The sequence below is a fragment of a genome, unplaced genomic scaffold (genome assembly GCF_019419815.1).
Source record: "Pyrus x bretschneideri cultivar Hongxiangsu unplaced genomic scaffold, Pyrus_bretschneideri_v1 Contig67, whole genome shotgun sequence".
Classification (NCBI taxonomy): domain Eukaryota; kingdom Viridiplantae; phylum Streptophyta; class Magnoliopsida; order Rosales; family Rosaceae; genus Pyrus; species Pyrus x bretschneideri.
The window spans coordinates 1,706,013-1,725,059 of record NW_025999806.1 but is presented as its reverse complement, the minus strand read 5'-3'; the positions used below and the strand labels follow the sequence as shown (position 1 = coordinate 1,725,059).

At 40.2% G+C, this 19,047-nt stretch overlaps 1 pseudogene; it reads right to left on the bottom strand.

The window, feature by feature from the left end:
* LOC103932371 overlaps positions 1 to 12,046 on the bottom strand; it is a 37,756-nt pseudogene extending 25,710 nt beyond the window's left edge.
* Positions 12,047 to 19,047: the final 7,001 nt, after the last annotated feature.

Here is a 19,047-nt window from a genome sequence, read left to right as displayed (position 1 = left end):
AAAGTTGAAGACGCGTGGAGGCCGAGAAAGCAGCTGCACACTTTTACCGACAAGCGTGGGTGACAAAGCCGAAATCCCGGCTTTTCAGAAAACACGTGCCACTTTGTCAAAAGCTCTCTGGCAAAGCTGAAGACGCGTGGAGGACATTGCCGCATCCGCACTGCCACTTGCCATTACAATTCCTATATACATCAACATTCATGGCAAGGCATACACCCAAAAACGCATGACTTCCCTTCTCGGCCGAGAATGTAAATGCAACCAACCCTCTCAACATGCTTTCTTCTTCCCTTGAGACCACAAATTCAACCATTGATGTATCCCCCAAAGAAGATACCAGATGCCTGGAGTACAGATAAGGCAAGAGGAAACAGTGGATCGAAGCATGTGGAGACAAGCGTAATAAATATATGTGCTGATTCATTCGCTGCTTCTTCAAAAGCAAAAGTATCTCATATCATCAAGGGCGAAAGCAAAGGTATCTCATATCATGATCTTTCCCTGTCTTTTCCTTTGCCTTTGTTATTACTCGCATGGCAAAGTAAAAAGAGCAATCAGCCGGCACTTGGAGTCAGTCTTCCGATCTACCCTCTTCAATACGAATTGGAAAGATTGAACAAAGAAACAGGTCATCACCTCCACCTCATGCTTGCCTGCCATGTGTCAGAATCTGTGGAAAAACTCAAGATCAAGTCTCACTGCAACCACCAAGGAGAAGATGGAATTTACACTCCATAACCAGATTTGCATCCCTAAACTCTTCTCTTTGTTAGATACATTCTGCCATATTTAGTAAGTTTAGTTGCTGTTTATGTGTTTACTTTTGTTTGGTGTGTTTTAAGCTTAAAACATTGAGGACAATGTTTGATTGAAGTGTGGGGGGGGTAACTAAGTATGTTGATGCAAATTCGTTGGATTTTATCACCCATAACTTCAAGTGTTGTTCCTTGCTGTTTTAAAATGTTTTTGAGCTGATTTGGAGTGTTTTAGTGTGTTTTGTTTTATAACTCCGAAAATCACAGAAAAATTTGAAAAACATGTTTTGAAAAGCCTAAAAAGATTTTTTGAGTCGTTTTTGTGTGTTTGTGTCATAGGTCACCTTCCAACACAATGATGAGGATTTGGTTTTTAATTGCATGACTGTTAAAAAGAGTTATAAACATGGAGAAAAGTTTGATTTACTCTTGGTATATGCTTGGTTATGGTTATAATGTATGACTTCACATGCAATCAAATATGAAAAAAAATTTTGTTCTTGTAACATGCTTGAAGGAAGGAACTCAAACAAACGCTACAACCTTGTGAGACTTGAGCCTAAACGTTATTTGGAGAGTTAAAATCTGTGAATTATTGTTTCTAAAGTCGTTGCATGATCTCATTATTCTTTGCTTGATTACTACTTAGAAGGCGTTTCATCATATAGTTCCAAATGCTAGAACTCATGCCCATTTCATTCAAAGCATGTTATTGATTTGCATAACACATATTCAAGATGAAGTTGTGTAGTGACCACCATCAAAGCCAAATTGCCGTGTATCCTACTTCATTATTTGTTTAAGTTAACCCCGTTGAGCCTTGTTAAGCCTTTATTCCTTGTTAACCCACATTATCCTCACCTAGCCTAGTTTAGGACAGTCCACACCCTTGTTCTTAAAAGATAGTGAGCATGACTTAAATGAATTCCTTTTGAGTTACATTATGAAAGAAAATGAGTGTGGGGGAGAGAATGCTTGTTCTTAAGTATGTTTTGAGATTCAAAAGAAAAGAAAAGCAGAAAAGAAAAGAAAGAAAGAAAGAAAAAAGAGCTTAAAAAAATGAAAGAATGAGTGATTGAAGAAAGGGTCCAAAACACCAATTCTGGCCCTAAATTGTCTAAATTCTCCCTTTTTGTTCAAAAGTTGAGTTTTCATTCAAAAGTGAATTCTAAGTTGATTCAAGTGCTTTGCTCACTATTTCTTTAAGAACCTTTGTTTTCCATATCCCTTCTTTGTTATCCACACGCCCCAAGCCCCATTACAACCCGTGACTTCAATCTTGAGTGTTATGTGTTTCAATTTGTGGAGTTTGAACTTGGTATGAGCATATGGTGTCACTGGTTCTCGCGTCTAAGTAGTAGCATTCCATTCATGAGATCATATCTAAACATGCTTATTAACTCCAGAAATTGCGTTCTTTGTGATACATATATGTGAGTGTTCGTTTTCATGTTTACATCAATCTTCTCACATATGACTAGATTAGGGTGTGTAGTTAGAAAATCTGAGTGAAAATCGAGTGCATATCTTGTAAGGAATTGAGCAAAATTCTCTAAGGCATGTTACAACATTCAAAACATGGTTTTAAATGCTTAATTGTGAACTAGTATGTGGTGACTATGATTAAGAATGTACTTAAGTGTGAAGATGACTAAAATCTGTGGAGATAACGAATTTTAACATGTCATGTGCATTGAACATTCCTGAGACTATTGTTGGAAGGTTTAGGTTTTGTTTTGTTTTTCTGTTTTGCTCGAGGACTAGCAAAAGCTAAGTGTGGGGGAATTTGAAAGGAGCATATTTATGCGACTTAATTGGCTTGTTCTCGTGCATTTACGTTGTGTTTCTTTAGTTATTTTAGTCCTTTATGCCATTTTCGTGTGTTTCTAGGTTAATATGGCTAAGGAGGCAAAAAGGTGCATGTCGGAGCATTTTGGAGCAAGATTGGGCTTAGAATGGAAAGCTTATGCTTGGAGCCAAAGTGTTGGACGAATTTGAAGGCCTTGTATGCACTTTGAACATAAAACAAAGGGCCTAGCCCAATCAAACAATCCTTTGAGCCATGCAAAACCTCTAGCCCAATCAAACAATCCATCAAAGCCATGCAAAACCACCATTCACACACACATGCATCCTGAAATCCTTCTTTGCCGTGCCTTCCCCTTAGATTTTCAGCATTTCACTTCATCATTGCACCACATTCTCCCTCTTTATGTTGGAAATGTGCCCTAAAACCAATCATATGATGATACTTTATGGACATTTCACATGTTAAACTAATCTAGTTTAATATTAAGGGCAAACATTATTGTTTGAGCCGTCTCATATAAATGTTATATGCTTAAACGATAAGTCCAAGGAATATGTGATTGGGAGAATGCGATCTAAAGAAGTTAGATTCATGAGACCATTCTTTCGTAGACACATGCTAAACGTTCCTGATCATAGGATTGCCAATTGGGCATTGACAGTCCGTTAAGATCAGTACGTGCTGTGTCTTCTCTCAGGGAGAGTGACTAGTCTCGAGTCATTGGTGTGAGTGACACCAAGACAAGCATGTAGGTGCTCAATAGAGAATGAGTTCACTGAACACGATCAACGAGGAGTTCTCATATTCATGTCACATGAGAACTCATGGTTGGGATAATGCAAAGTAGTCCTTTGACTTGAGGCATCACAGCTGTCTTGTGGTTAGGTACTTGATCTTTGATTATGTCAAAAGTCACTCTATCAGGGTCTCCACGGCATCGTCGGGGTTAAGCCACTTAGCCATGGAGGCAAGTGAATGCGCAACAAGGGATCTCTAACCTTCAAACTGTTTGAGGGAGAATACTCTATGATATGATTTAGAATCTCTGGCCAGAGTATGAATGAGATGTTGGAATGCGTTCCAGATCACATTCAAGGTAATCATATAAGTACAAGATTCACATTGGATAGTAGACATGAATAAACTATCAAACCAAACAATGTGGTCAAGAGTATTGTATTAGAGAAAGACCGTATTGCATTTGTAATCCTAAACTGAATAGGTTCTCCACCTCTTCTGATTAGCTTGGGTAACCATGATATGCTGCTAGGTGTCACTCATGGTTTGTGGAAGCCCTAAACGTGTATAAACACTAAAGGGAGAATTGAAAGTAAGTTTCAATTCACAATCGATTTGAAAGAGTTTGAATCGCCCACTGCCTCGCTAAAAGGAACCTAATGGATCGTACACCGTGTAAGGTAGAGATTGAAGATTCAACGGAGATGAGTAAGAATAATTAAATGGTTTAATTATTTATGGCAAGGATTAATTAATATGTTAATTAATCAAACGAATAAGTTCGTTAAAGACCTCGGGATAGTTTTGGACCTTAAGGCCCAATGGGCTTCGAACGTCAAGTCCATTGACTTAAGTTGTATGACAACTTAATGAATAATGATTCACAAAGGCCCAAATAGCCCAATAAATCCCCTTAGGCCGGCCATTTAGAGGAGGGTAGTGAACTTGGCTTAATTGCAAGTTTGCCACTCCATTGTGAGGTGGTATAAAGACATCTTTATAGCCATTTCATCCTTAGGGTTTTTCTTGGGAGTAAAGATGAGAACACAAACCTCCCTTTGCTCTCAAAGAGGCCGGCCAATCTAGAGGGGAAAATCTAGCAATCTTACTTCCTCTAGGTCACTCATTTCTTCTTCAATATGCCTTGGTGTGGAGACTTAGAGGTTCTCAATTTTGGGAACTTGGAGAAACCTTTTCATCCATCCAAATCCATGGATCTAAGATGCAAGGAATGAAGGCCCTCTCTTTGGGTGATTAGCCTTTGCTTATGCAAAGAGGAATCTACAAAGGTATTGATTTCTCAACTCACTTTGTTTTGAGTTGAGTCTTGGTTCACCTATCTACTAGGCTTTGAAGTTCATGGGTTAAGTTTTGTTTTTGAGTGCATATAAACATGATTCCGCCTTTTAATTGTTAATTGCATGTTGTTGATGTTGCTCAAATGAACTTGTTTTTCACAAATCTTCCTTCACTTTAGTCCACATGTATTCATCATCATTCACCCTAGTTGTCACTCACATGCATTCCCTTCAATAAATCAGCCAACACATGCACCCATCACCCAAAACACCTTCCTTGCCGTGCACATGCATTCACCTTTGACATTTCCAGCTTTTCCCTTTGCATTTCCCTTTCATTTCAGCCACATGTATTCATCATTGCAGCCACCATTCACTCTTTGATCCACATGCATTCACACACACTTCACACAAACAACATGCAAACACATGCATTTCCAACCCCAAACACATCCTAGCCGTGACTTCACATTGCATTTCCAGTTTTCCTTCTCTTTGCAGCCACACTTCCACATGCACTCTCAATCATAACAGCCATATTCACTCTTAAACAATCATCCACATATTCTCCCATTCCCCCTATAAAAACCCATGCATTCATACACAAAAACACACCACAACTAACACAACATCTCTTGCCGTGGGTTCTCTCCATTTTCTGCACCATTTTCTCCTCCATCTCCATCCATTTCCATAACTCCCCACTCCATTCCACACTTCCATCCCTCCAAAACACTACCCTTAGACCTTATGCTACAACGAAGAGGAAGAGAAGAGTGCCTAAACGTTCATACAATTCAAGTTTGAGTTGTTGGAATGTTTAGGTGTTTCTTTTCCTCGATTACAATGTTTAATTTCAATTCTCTTTGTCTTGTACGTATGAGGAACTAAACCCCCCTTGGCTAGGGGGGATTCGAAATACATGTTTATGCTTGCAATATGATTTGATTACTTCCAATTGCGTTTCATAAGTTGTGGATTCAATTTGTTTAACTATTTGATTGATAACCTATTTATGTATGTTTATTGAGAATGCACGCTTAATTTTCATGCATGAATATGACGCTAGAATATAAGTGAGTTTCACCTAATAGTTATGAACTTATATTCACAAGTAGTGGAGGTTGCTTATAAACAATCGCGTTAAGTAAATTCTTGGCATAAGTTTCATGCAATCATAGTAACGAATGCCTCGTCAACACTTATGGTTTTCAAAGAACTTAATGATTCTTGCTTGTATCTCTATTATGCAATTCATGTAAGGAACTTGTGGGGAATGCTTTGGGTTGTCGTATGCAATCATCCAATTCATTAACTTAAGGAAAACTTGACGGTTAATTTAAACGGACCTAATTAACCCGGGGTGTTGAGAATTCATGGTTTATTGAAAAGCAATTAGAAATCATTTTGTATGCAAGTATAACATGTGTGGAGATGAACCCCTTAGCTAGCTTCCCATCCATTCATTTCCGTCAAATTCGTATTTACAATTTGTTTTCTTTACAATCTATCCATTTTAGTTTAAATTCGTCCAAACCTCAATTCCCCCCCCCCCCCACATTTTGTTTAGTCTTAGTCTTATTCTATCTTATTTTGAGTTTTGCATTCTTTGAGTCTAGTATAGTGTTTTAAACTTGTTTTTACGTTTTTGAGTCAAATCCAAGTGATTAACAATCCCTCCTAATCCCTGGTCCAGAACGATCCCTACTTACATACTTACTACAATTGACAAAAAGAGGGTTTAATTTGTGTGCGTATAATGTTCGCATCAATAGCGAACTCTAAATCATACCCTAGAGGTGTGGGGCGAGGTTGCGTCACTTGAGCAAATGTATGAGAAATCACAGAATGTGTAGCTCCACAATCAATTAAGACTCTAGCAAAATAACCAAGAATGTTTAACGTACCCATGATCAGATCCGGGTTGTTTTGAGCATCCTGCAGAGAAATGTTATGAATACGCCCCTGGCCCTGCTGTCGTCCGCCGCGACCTCTGCTCGCCTGAACACCGCGACCCTGCGTGCCACGCCCCTGACTAGGCTGACCAGACTGCCTCGAAGACCCCGCACTACTTGAAGCAATCTCTCCCTGGTGAAATTGTCCTCCCTGAAACCACTGAGAACCGCCCACTGGAGCTGGAGGATACGGCATATAGCCGCCAGAATACTGAGGGTAACCACCCTGGGAATAGGGGTCATGGGGATATTGATACTCTCGGGGCATAAGGAACAGCATCACCCTGATAATGATAGACACCACCTCGACCTGCCTGCCCATAACTACTCGGACCCTGAATCTGCTGGATAGGTGCAGGTGGTGGCAAGAAAGTCTGCTGCGGCTTCTGCTGCTGACTCTGGGGGCATTACGCAGCGCGATGTCCCATCTGCCCACAAGTAAAACAACCACTGCTACCACGCCTACACTCACCAAAGTGCCGACTATTACACCTACGACAAAGTGGGGCTCTACCTCGGCCACCATCACCCTGTCTCTGGCCTCGAGCACCACCAGCAAATCTACCTCCACGTCCCTGACCAGTGGCGCTGAAACCACCGCTAGAAGAACTAGAACTAGTACCACCCCTCTTGAAATTCTGGGTCTGACGAGGCCCGAGCGACGTTTGACCTTTACCCTTAACATCTTTCTTCTGATTACCGTTCTTCTCTTCTTCATCACTCTCGCTCGTCTCAGAATCCTCAACTCTCAGAAGAACCTCGTAGAAATCCTAGTAAGTATCACAGTGAGTAGTAGTCGCCATCGAACGCCATCTCTTCCTAGTGCCTAAGCGAAAACGACGAAGCATCTCCGCCGGATTACTAGCAATCTCCGGATGGTAGCGAGACAAGTCAGTGAACTTCCAATAATACTCATTCGCTGTCATCTTCCGCTGTTTCAACTCAGTAAATTCCTGCTTCTTACGATCGATGTACTCAGGGGACACAAACCTTCTCTTGAACAAGGCAATGAAAACATTCCAATCCGTCTTCTGAGCTGGAGTCAAACGAAGAAGTTCCTGCTCCCACCAGGCTGCAGACTCCGTACCCAGAAACCATGAGGTCGTCTCGACCCATCTCTCAACAGGAAGGTTCCCCTGATTATGCAATACTCGGAAAGTCTTCTCGATGTGCTCTAACCAACGCTCTGCTCCCTCGTGCCCCTCATGACCATGGAACTTATCCAATTTCAGATTGTACATAGTCTCCAGAAGAGTCCTCTGGGGAAGGCGAATTGCCGACTGAATGGCGGTAGCAATAGCTTCCCCCAGCTGAGCAATATCGGGGAAACTAGGCTCATCAAAGTGACGTGTTTCCCGACGAGGCGGCATAATTCTGACAGAAGACACCAAAACCATTAGAGTACTCACACAAACACAGGACTGCCAAACCTAGGCTCTGATACCAAACTGACACACCCCGACCGAAATCAGGGCGTGCTGGCCGCCACGCAAAGGAGACGTAACCATGTGCACGTGCGCAAGCTAATAAAAGTAATATAAAAGTACGAATAATTTAAAAACTAGCATACATAATGTAATAAGATAAGTGCTAGCGTAAGTGAGACGCTGAATTCAGAGCATAAAGCCTACAGCAGTCCAAAGGAAATGATACGACAATAGTACACCCGAAGGTGACCCTACACTGGTGAGTATCTGTCAGAAATGCCGGGACGCCCTCTGGGAAAACCACCGAACCTACTAGACCACTAGAACCTGGAGGGGCGCAAAACAAAAGCGTGAGTGGGCAAAAACAAAGTTCTTTGAAAACCATTTAGTAAAATACATTCTAACCCCTCGCCGTAAAACCTGTATACTTCCCAGAAATAAACATATATACGTATGTATAAATATGCCAATCATGCTCAAGGGTATGCCAATCATGCTCAAGAATGTGCCATGTCAAAGCCTTATAATGGTATGCAAGTGCTCAGGTATAAATCACATCAATAGCATAACATCTGGCAGCTGGAGTCACCTAACGTGACCTGTACAGCTGCATATAGAGCTCAAATCTCAAACTAAATAACTGAACCTGCCCACGAGTCGGAACCACCTAAAGTGGTCTGTACGACAAGCCTGGGTGTAATATGTATGAACACTCAAGTGCTGCGATCACGTGAAAGCTGTGCGAATAATCGCGGGTCACCTACGAGTCGGAACCACCTAAAGTGGTCTATACGACAAGACTGTGCACCTAACTTGGATCCAAGCTGAGCGTGTGGTGCGGGAGGTGAACAACACGTGAAGGACTGTGCCCTACTCTGGGCGGGAGCACTAACACCGGGGGTGCAGGTTATGAGCTCTCTAAGCATCTCAAACCACTACTGAATATATAAACATGAATACCACTTACCTGGCACTTACCTGTGCGTCCACAGCACCAAATATGCATATGTATATGTATGTCACTACTAATGCATGCAATGATGCATAAACGATAATAATATAGTGCATGGCATAAAACAATTAACCCTTTTTAAACAATTTCTGGGAAAATAAATGTATATAGGTATATACGGAAAACCAAAAGCCCACTCACTGGTATGTGGAAGGGTCGTAGCCCCCCTGTCTCGAGTGCGCATGCTCGTCCTCGGGATAGGAATCACCTATATGCGAAATAACTATAAAAACGTTAATTTTAAAGCACATAACCTAACTTTCGTAATAACTTCTCATACATTGCTCAAAATGGACAATTGAATATACCAACGTGCTCTACACAACCTCAGGATCACAACCATATTTTTAGAAAAAAATTTCTCCACCGCACGCGCCCCCACACGCCGGCCAAAGCACGGCCACACGCGCCGGCCACGTGCAGGCACGTGCGATGCACACGAACGGCATCAACTGACGCCGTGAGGAATATTCCGTTAGTCCTAACGGATTCCGTCAACGGCGTCAGGAATATTCCGTCAGATTTGACGGAATATTCCATCTTCTTCCCCGTTCAATCTCGCCAGAAAACTGGAAAACCTGCAACCTACGTTTTCTCACTCGTTTCTCAACCGTTTTTCACAAATTTTGCACCAAATTGAAGCTTAGGACTAGTAGAACACGATCCTACAAGTTTTAAGGCCTAAAAACTACTAGATCATACCTGTCCATAAACTCCAAAACCGGCCAACTTCGAACCAGGTGATTCCGACGTCCAAATTCGTCCAACGAAGCACTCCGAGGCTCCTTGGGACACCTCCAAGCTACCTACGAGCTTAAAAATCCCAAAAACGTGCTAAATAAACTTTGCATGAATAGTACTCAAAACTGCCATTGTCGAATCGACGTGAAAACGACGGATTTCTTACCTGAAAATGATATGATCGTGCTCCCACGAGCTTCACGATCTCGACTGTGCCCTTGGTTTCCTCGATCTGCTAAGGTTTGAGGGGTTTTGGGTTTGTCCGTACGTTCGAAGGAAGAAGAAGAAGGAATGAGGACTCAGGAAAGAGAGAGAAAGACAGGGAAAAGACAGAGGGAGAGGGAAAGTGACAGTGTGTGTGTGTGTGGCCCAACACTTGCCAACACCACACAAAACAACCAATAACATAACGTAACAAACTAGGGGTAAAAGGGTCAGTTCACATGTACGTTTCGATAGTTTCGGGACGGGATATCACATCTTTACTTGTGAAACCAAAGTCTTAAATTTGATTTCCAATTTTAATATCAATTTACTTACTCTTTAGTCCTTACTTTATTATTGTACATATATTGTTATATCAAAAAAAAAAAAAGAACTGTTGGTAGCACTAAAAAAATTTCATTCTACACTCCTCATAAGTATATTTTTTTTTCTAATTATATAAAATCGTGAGTGAGAAATAAGGTTTTTTTAAGTGCTAATAACAATTTCTAAAATAAATAACAAACAATTTAGTAGTAAATTTAATAATTTATACTTTGTAAGCGCTTTCTACAATATTAATTCAATTTTAATTAGCTTGTTGTTGATATGAGATACGGTGCGCGTTTTCATTTGCAATATTATCAAATAATAAAGGTAATAAATTACGGGATGAGATATAATTAAAAACTAATTAGGAACTAATTAAATAAGAGTAATGTTATTCATATCATGTTTTTTTACCATATTTCTATACCACCTTAGATGGCATCTGATGTGGATAGCCACATCATTTGAAAATTTTGCAAAATCCAAGAAAATGAAGGAGAAAGACTCCTCGTATACCACAATCATCATTTAATTAACTAATTTTTCTTAATTATTAGTTTATTAAATAATGAACCAAATTAAAAAATTTGATTAATTCAAATGATGTAGTTGCCCACATCAAATGCCACCTAAGGTGGTATGAAAATATGGTACAAAAACATGGTATAAATATCATAATTCATTAAATAATGAAATACCCACGTGGGTGCTAGCGGCGGCCCGGGGGGGGAGGGGGGAGCATCCACTTTGCAACAGTAGGAAGCTTGAGAGCCCTGTTGATGTCAATCTGAACGCCTAAGTTGCTACTGTTGTTGGCGAGCAAGTAGCACAAGCACATCGGGTTGCCTTTCACGAGCCTCGCCAGCTTCGGGCGGCACGGGTTATCTGGCTTGGTCAAATTGTTGCCTTCCTCCACGTACATCAGGCAATCTGATAGCCCCAGCAGGCTCGTGTAGCAATCCGTCGTTGCCGGCACCGGTGCTTGATGCGTCATGAAAAAGTATTGTCATCAACAACATGATAGAACCGGCAGCAATGGCTTTGCTCATTTTGTTGCTCTATATTAGCTCTTTGGTTTTTTTTTTTTTTTCCTTCTCAAGGTACTTTGGAGGTAGTTAGCTATTTGTTTTTTTTTTGGAAAGGGAGTAGGGGGTGGGGTTAATGCATTTAATTTCACCGTCGTACTTTTCTTGTTCAGTGGTGAACTACAAGTGCCTAGTATTCAAGCGGGTACTTTATGTGTCTTAAAATAAATGGAGGGGTACAAAAAAAATATATCATTTTTTTTACTTTTATTACGACATATGGAATACCATTTGAGTACTCAATACTTGGCGAATTCTCTCCACATTTGTCTGTTTTTGTGTTTCACCCTAATTTGCTAACTCTAACCAACTATGTACCTTCTAAATCTTTATTGGACATTTTTTTTGGTCAAACTAATTTACTTCCATTAAATAAAAGGCAAGTACAAAGAAAAAGGGAGCCTAAAAGGCAGCCCAGTACCTAAATACAAGCCCAACAAAAAAAAAAAAAAAAAAGTAGATAGGCCCAAAAGTGGCCAGCTAAACAACTACAAAAAAAGCCTAAGACTGGAACGGAACTAGCAACCACTAGATGTGCCTCCATTGCAAGGCCACCACCACCACCAAGAGAACGAACCAATGAAACAAATGGATCAATAGAAAATAGGGGTGAGCAAGTCACCCGCGTAGTGAGCGATCTAATAATCCTACCAGATAGTGCTAAAAGCACTTTGACAGCCACCCAATACTCGAGAAGAAGCACACGAGCTGAGTAGCAGAAGCCAATGGTTGAGGACACGGGATGAAAAGTAGCACCGGAGCAGGAGAGGGCCACGAAGGTCTAGATCTCAAACCAGCTCATGGGAATTGAGACAAAGTTTCTGATAGGGGCATATTTATGCACCTTAGTTTAGCTTGTCTTGTGCATTTAAAGTGTTTTTCCTTAGTAAAGTAGTCTTTTAAGCTAGTTTTATGTATTTTCAGGATTTAAGGGCAAAGTATGCAAAAGGATGCATTTTGGAGCCTTTTGGAGCAATTAGAGCTTGGAATGGATATCATATGCTTGGAGCCAAGAGGATGGACGAAATTGAAGACTTGAAGATGATGATTCCTACTTAAACAAGGTTTCCTACTTGAAGTAGGAAAGTTAAATCCTAAAAGACCTCATGTTTGAGCAACATTGAAGACTCCTATGCATTTTAGAACACAAATCAAGCCTTCCTTGCAACCTAATTGCCTTGCTGTGGCCTTCCATAAGTGGTTCCCTTCCTTGCCGTGCAAGAGAGGTCTTTATTTCCTATTCTAAGTCATTAAAACACATTCCTTTGTCACCTAAATCTCAGCCACATCTCACATACTTTTTCTATCCCAAAATCCCTGCCTAATTTCAGAATTAAACCACATTCCCCTTCTCACAATTGAATGCCGCAACTACCTTCCCTTTTCCTTTTTAATTTCTGACTTTAAGACCCTTTTTTCCTGATGGATTTGGGGTCTAAATCCTTTCCTCAACTATGTAATAAACTCTAGGGATTCTTTCTCTCAAATAAATACCAAGGCCGCACCTTTCATTCACCCTAATCACTCACATACACAACCTGCCATCATTCACAGAAACAACCCTTTGAAGCCGTGCATCACACATCCATTCCAGCTTTCCCCCTTCATTATTGCAGCCACCATTCACTCTTTAATCATTCACTCACATGCCTTCCCAACAAATAATTCAGCCACATGCACCCATCACCTAGAACAATCCCATTGCCGTGCATAACATTCCATTTTCCAGCTTTTCTCCTTCATTGAAGCCACACTTCCACATGCATTCCCTCTTTAATCATTCACTCCCTAGCTGTCATTCCACATGCATTCCCTCTTTAATCATTCAGCCACATTCTCTCCCATTCTCTCCCTATAAAACCATGCAATGCATTCATACAAAGGACACACCATCTTCCCCTTAGAAGCCGTGCATCACACATTCATTTCCAGCACCCCCCTTCCTTTTCCAGCATATATTTCTCCTCCATTGCAGCCACTCCAACCACTCCCCATCCCTCCAAAACACTACCCTACCATCACACATCCATTCCTCCATACAATTACCACCCCAAAACCTGTCCTTAGACCTTGTGCCACAACAAAGAGGAGGAGAAGAGGGCCTAAACGTTCATACAATTCAAGTTTGAGTTGTTGGAATTTTTAGGTGTTTTCTCTCTTTGATTTCAATGGTTAAATTTACTTATCTTTATCTTGTACGTATGAGGAACTAAACCCCCCTTGGCTAGGGGGAATTCAAAACCATGATCATGCTTGCTATATGATTTGATTACATCTAATTGCGTTTCATAAGTTGTGAATTCAATTTACTTATCTATTTGAATTAAATTGATTTGTGTGTGTTGGTTGAGAGTGCACGCTTAATTATCATGCGTAAATCTAATGCTAGGATATAAGGAAGTTTCTCCTAATCGTTACAAACTTATATTCACAAGTAGTAAAAGTTGATGACCTCAATTGCGTTAAGTAAATTCCTGGCATAAGTTTCATTCAATTCATAGTAACGAATGCTTCGTCAATGCTTATGGTTTTCAAAGAACTTAATGATTCTTGCTTGTATCTCTATTATGCAATTCATGTAGGGAACTTGTGGGGAATGCTTTGGGTTGTCGTATGCAATCATCCAATTCAATAACGTTAGGAAAATCTGAGGGTTAATTAGTGCAATTCACGGTTAATCTGGGGCGTTGAGAATTCATGGGTTATTGAAAAACAATTAGAAATCGTTTTGTGTGCAAGTATGGCATGTGTGGAGATGAACCCCTTAGCTAGCTTCCATTCCATTCATTGAATCCAAATTCGTTTTAAAATCTGTTTGTTTTACAAAGTTTTAAGTTTTGTATTTAATTTCGTCCAAACACAATCCTCCCATATTTTGTTAAGTCTTAGTCATTACAATCTATCTTATTTTGTGTTTTTAAGTATTTGGAGTCTTGTGGACTTGTTTTGAGTTTTTGTTAAGTGAGTTAAGTGTTTTAAAGGTTAGTTTTATTTATTTGAGTCAGTTTAAAGTGTTTAGCACCCCTAGTTAATCCCCGGTTAGAACGATCCCTACTTACATCATTACTACAATTGTCACAAATAGGGTTTAATTTGTGTGTCATATTCATAACGCATCAGTTTCATAGAACAAAGCTCAAGGAAAGCCATCAAAATAGAAAGAGGGGGGAGTCAGGTTGCCACCGACCCTAAGACGGAGCAATGAGCTGCAGCTAGGAGGGTTTTTTTTCTTTCTTGAAGGCAGAGAGAAAGAAATGTTAGAGAGAGGAGAGAAAACGCGTTACTCCAAAGGGTATTAATTTTCTTTATTGAACATTTGATATTAATTTTCTTTCACAATTCTGTATTCTCTTTGGCATTTCTCTATTTTCTCTTTTATACTTTAATTTTATTTTGATTCATTAATTCACTGTTAATTTTTTTTTTTCAAAATAATATACGAGTCGAGAAATGAAGAGTGCAAAAATCACTAGGCATTGTAATCTAAACATGCTGACACTAATTTTATTTTTCTAAATGTAGATATAGACCAAATTTCACTAATGAACCATGTGCTTTCTGCTTGGGGTCAACCAACTTTGATATATTTTAGTTTGTTAATTTACCATGAAAAAGAATGAGAATATACAAGATTGAGTATGAGATAAATAACCTCGTGGTATAACATATCTTGATTTTTTAGGTATGAAAAGATCTGAGATACCAAGATGCATATATTTTACCATTCATTGGTTGTTAGTGAATACAAGAATGAGAATCATACTCATTCCTTACAAATTTATTCATGTTGTAGGCCTATTTTACTGAGGGAAAAGAGAGGGAGATGGCTCGCGGAAGACATAGAGAGAATAAAGAATTTGGTGATTCTGTGGTGATTATTTCTCACCCCATATTACCTTTATTTATACTGATAAGTGAGAGAGAATCTTACTCCCCAAGGAATACAATTATAACTAGGAAACTATCTATAAGATACTATAGAATCCTACTAAAATTTACACAATCACATTCCTAATGTAGCACTCCCCCTCGAGTGTGTAAATACCTAAACAAATGCCGTATCTATTACATCCCATCCCGAAATTGATCGTATTTTGTTCCCTGACACTAGGAAATTACAAAAATGCCTTGATGGGCTAAATGAAAATCCTGCATGGAAATTCGTCGTGGAAAATTGAGTCCATGGTCACTCTTGGACCCTTTTTACGTCTTTTTAGATAATATGTGTCCTTATGAACACATGAGTGCGAACTCAAATGATTTACGCACATTTTCCAACAAGGGGCAAAATAGTAATTTTGCACTATTGAGAATCTATTACTTGTTTATTGAGACAACTGTGGGTTGTCAGTATTACGGCTACAAATTGTGATATTGAGGGCTTATTCGTTGGACTCATTAAGCAAGTGGGCAAGTATGACCGTCTACAATACTATTTTATTAATTAGGCTTTATGCCTAACTAATTATTGTTTGGGTTTGACCCAAAGACACAGACACACACATATTCTCAGAGTACTTGACGATACGAATGTGTCGGCACATGCAAAATTGAATTTAGAGTTGCAATGAAGATTCTACGAAACATGGAATGTCGAGGGCAATTTGGTAATTTCACGTTTGGGAGATATTTTTCTATTTGTCTTTTATGGCTTGTTTTGTGAGCCAAGTGGAGCCTACACCCTACTCCACCTCTCCCTAATGTCTCTTGCATCTCCTTGTTTCTTTCCCTTACTCTGTCTTTTTTTTTTTTTTCACTCTCAGTCTCTCTTCCCCTTCATCCCTCTCTAACTCTTCATTCTCTTTGTGAAACACAGAGAAACATCGAAACAACTACCAAAAACTCCCCACTCTGGCAAAAATCACCACCCAAAGAGCCTAGAGCACAAAACCCAGATCAAGGAACCTTCAAATTTGAGTGGATCCCGGCGAAGGATTGACAAACTCGACCAAGGTAGGGTTCTAGACCATCGGATTTGTCTTCCTCTCGTCTTTTGTTGAAGATTGATTCATTTTGTGCTTGTTTTGGCGAGGTTTGAGTGTAGAAATGATGTGAGGGTAACAAACCCAGATTTTCGGCAAGGACGGCACCGCGAGATTCCCAGGCCATTTTTTGGCCATATCCAACCACAATTTGGCTCTGGGATGGTATATTCTTGTTCCTTATTCCATAAGCTTTAAATCCGTATAAAATATGTTAAAAATGATTGAGAAATGAGCTCGAATCGAGCTCTGGAACCTCTACCCAGAAATCAGCCACTTTTAGGCCATTGGGGAAAGCGAGTACACCTTGTATTAACTGCGCATGGCTGCATGTGGAAGTGTGACAGTGCGTGTCATCTCAGGGGTCGCCCCATGGTGGCCTATGCGGCGGCGCGTAGAGGAACCTGAGGTCCTTTCTTAGGATTTTTGACGTGCTGACTCAGAATTCGTGCTCCGTTTTCTCAAATTCAACCGTTTTAATATAGTTCCTTTAATAGCCGTACCTTGTTCAAATATGCAAGTTTACGTTCGTCTGTAGTATTGACATTAATGGTTTCATTTCTAAGAGAAAGGCACCTCAAAGACCTCTGAAACCTGCGAGGCAGGTTTGACTCGATGACATGATTGTGAGGCATGATTCTAAAAAACGCTAGGTGCTAGTCAGGCGACGGGCTGGCGCCTAGCGGCTAGGCGGGGTCTAGACGGGCCCCTAGGTGGCCTTAGATAAATTTCTTGTATATCTTGTAAATAAGTGCATATTGACACTTACAAGAAATTATCCTTCAATGAAATCCATGGATAATATAATAAAAGAATGATAAAATGCAAAAAGAGTATCCAACAAGTCCAAAATTTAAAAATACATTAAGCATATATGCCATATAATCATAGTGAGGAGTATTGTAGGATGACATGTGTACAACAAGTTCACAATTTAAAACCACATAAAATGCAAAATAGGAGGAAAATAAGGAAATGTCGCAAAGTTACAAAGCTAGGCATCAAACTCTTCTTCACCATATCCCTCCAAGACTCTCTCTATGTCAGACTCAAACTCAACTTCATCATCCCTTTCTTCTTCTTTCATGTCCTCATCCGATATAAAATCTTCTTCATGAAGTTTTCTTCAACATTTTTAGAACTCCCCCCTAAATTTTTTTTTTTTTTAATTTTTTTAATTTCAAAAAAAAAAAAAACCACCTAGCCACCTAGCACCGCCTAGAGACCAGCCGATTTTTCCAACCAATTTGCAAGAAAACGCCTCGGGTCACCATCGCCCAGTGCCTAGGCGGCCACCTAGGCTGTTTTTAGAGCACTGTTGTGAGGGGAAGCTCCACTAGTGCAAGACCAATGTTCTTTGGAACCACAGTGGTAATACATATCAAGATCAATAGAAGCTTGATTTGTTTGAGCTTTGCCCTTATTCTTGAAGTTGGGAGCCTTAGGGCCTAGGGAATCGCTTCCTCCCATGGGTAGGCCTTTGCTCTGTTGACCTTGGGCCCATGGCTGAGAGTTGGACCGTTTTCCATGGCCATGACACTTCTTGCGTCCCTTCTGGCCTCGAGAAGTGGTGGCATGCGCTTCAGGCTCAACGTTCGAGCCAATAGGTTTAGCTTGATGATTCCACATCAATAGTTGGTTTTGTTTTTGAGCAAGTAGTAAGACATAGATCAAATGGTGGCTCCAAGACTGTTGGTTGTGAGATGGAGCTCCAAATTATGAATCTACTTTCGGTAGTTTCTTCTAGAGACTTTCAAAGTAGTAAAGTCGAGTTTGTTTAAGTTCAACATGTCGTTACAATGGAGGGAACAAGATTGTGGTTAGCCTTATGGAAAAGTAAATATCCATAGACATAAACTAGAACATTCATATTCTATAGCCATGTTTTGGATGAAAACTTTGGGTTTTAAAAGCACTAAATTCAAAACTACTAAAAGTTCGATTTTAGATGAACTTCTGGTTCTTAAAAGGGTACCGACAATAACATAGAATACAATATACAATATAGTGTAGTGAATTTAAGTTACTTTGGGGACCCATAATGAGTAGTTTCTGGACTACAAAAGAATGTAAACCATTCAAATAAAAAAATAAAATATTTAATCGTAATTCATAAAAGTGGATTGCAGGCCAAAATGATGTCTTTTGTCAAATTTATAGATTGTACGTCACTAAATTAATTCAACAGGCCGAGCCCCAGCGAGGGCCAGCAGTGGAAGCAAGAAAAATATAGAGGTTCAGGCCATATTTGAGCTAGATGGCTGCAAGCCATGCCCAAAAAAAAAAAAAAAGCCTTAAAAATGGGTATGGTCCGCGACCAGCGCACCCTAGCAAAAACAGGGTTCGAGCTGGAAGCAAAAACAAGCTCAAGATGGACTTGAACCGCAAGCGGGCAGCAGCCCAACAAGGGGCTTAGGCCGAGAAGGAAGCCTCGCAAATGCAGGCCGTAGAAAACAAGGGCTTGGGTCGAGAAGGCACCCCAGCATCAGCTGCAAGCCACTACGCTGGAGCAGCATAGCAAGGCTAAGGTGGGCTGAGAGTAAGAAATAGCCCAATAAAAGCTGGGGCTTACTAGAGGAGAAGCCCATAGGAATTGGGCTTGGTCCGTGCAGGGCTACAAAACCAAACATCAAAACAGTGTCGTTTTGAGGCTACTTCAGGTATGGCTTGGCTTGGTGAAGCGCGGTTCGGCGCAGCTCAGCTCGGCTTT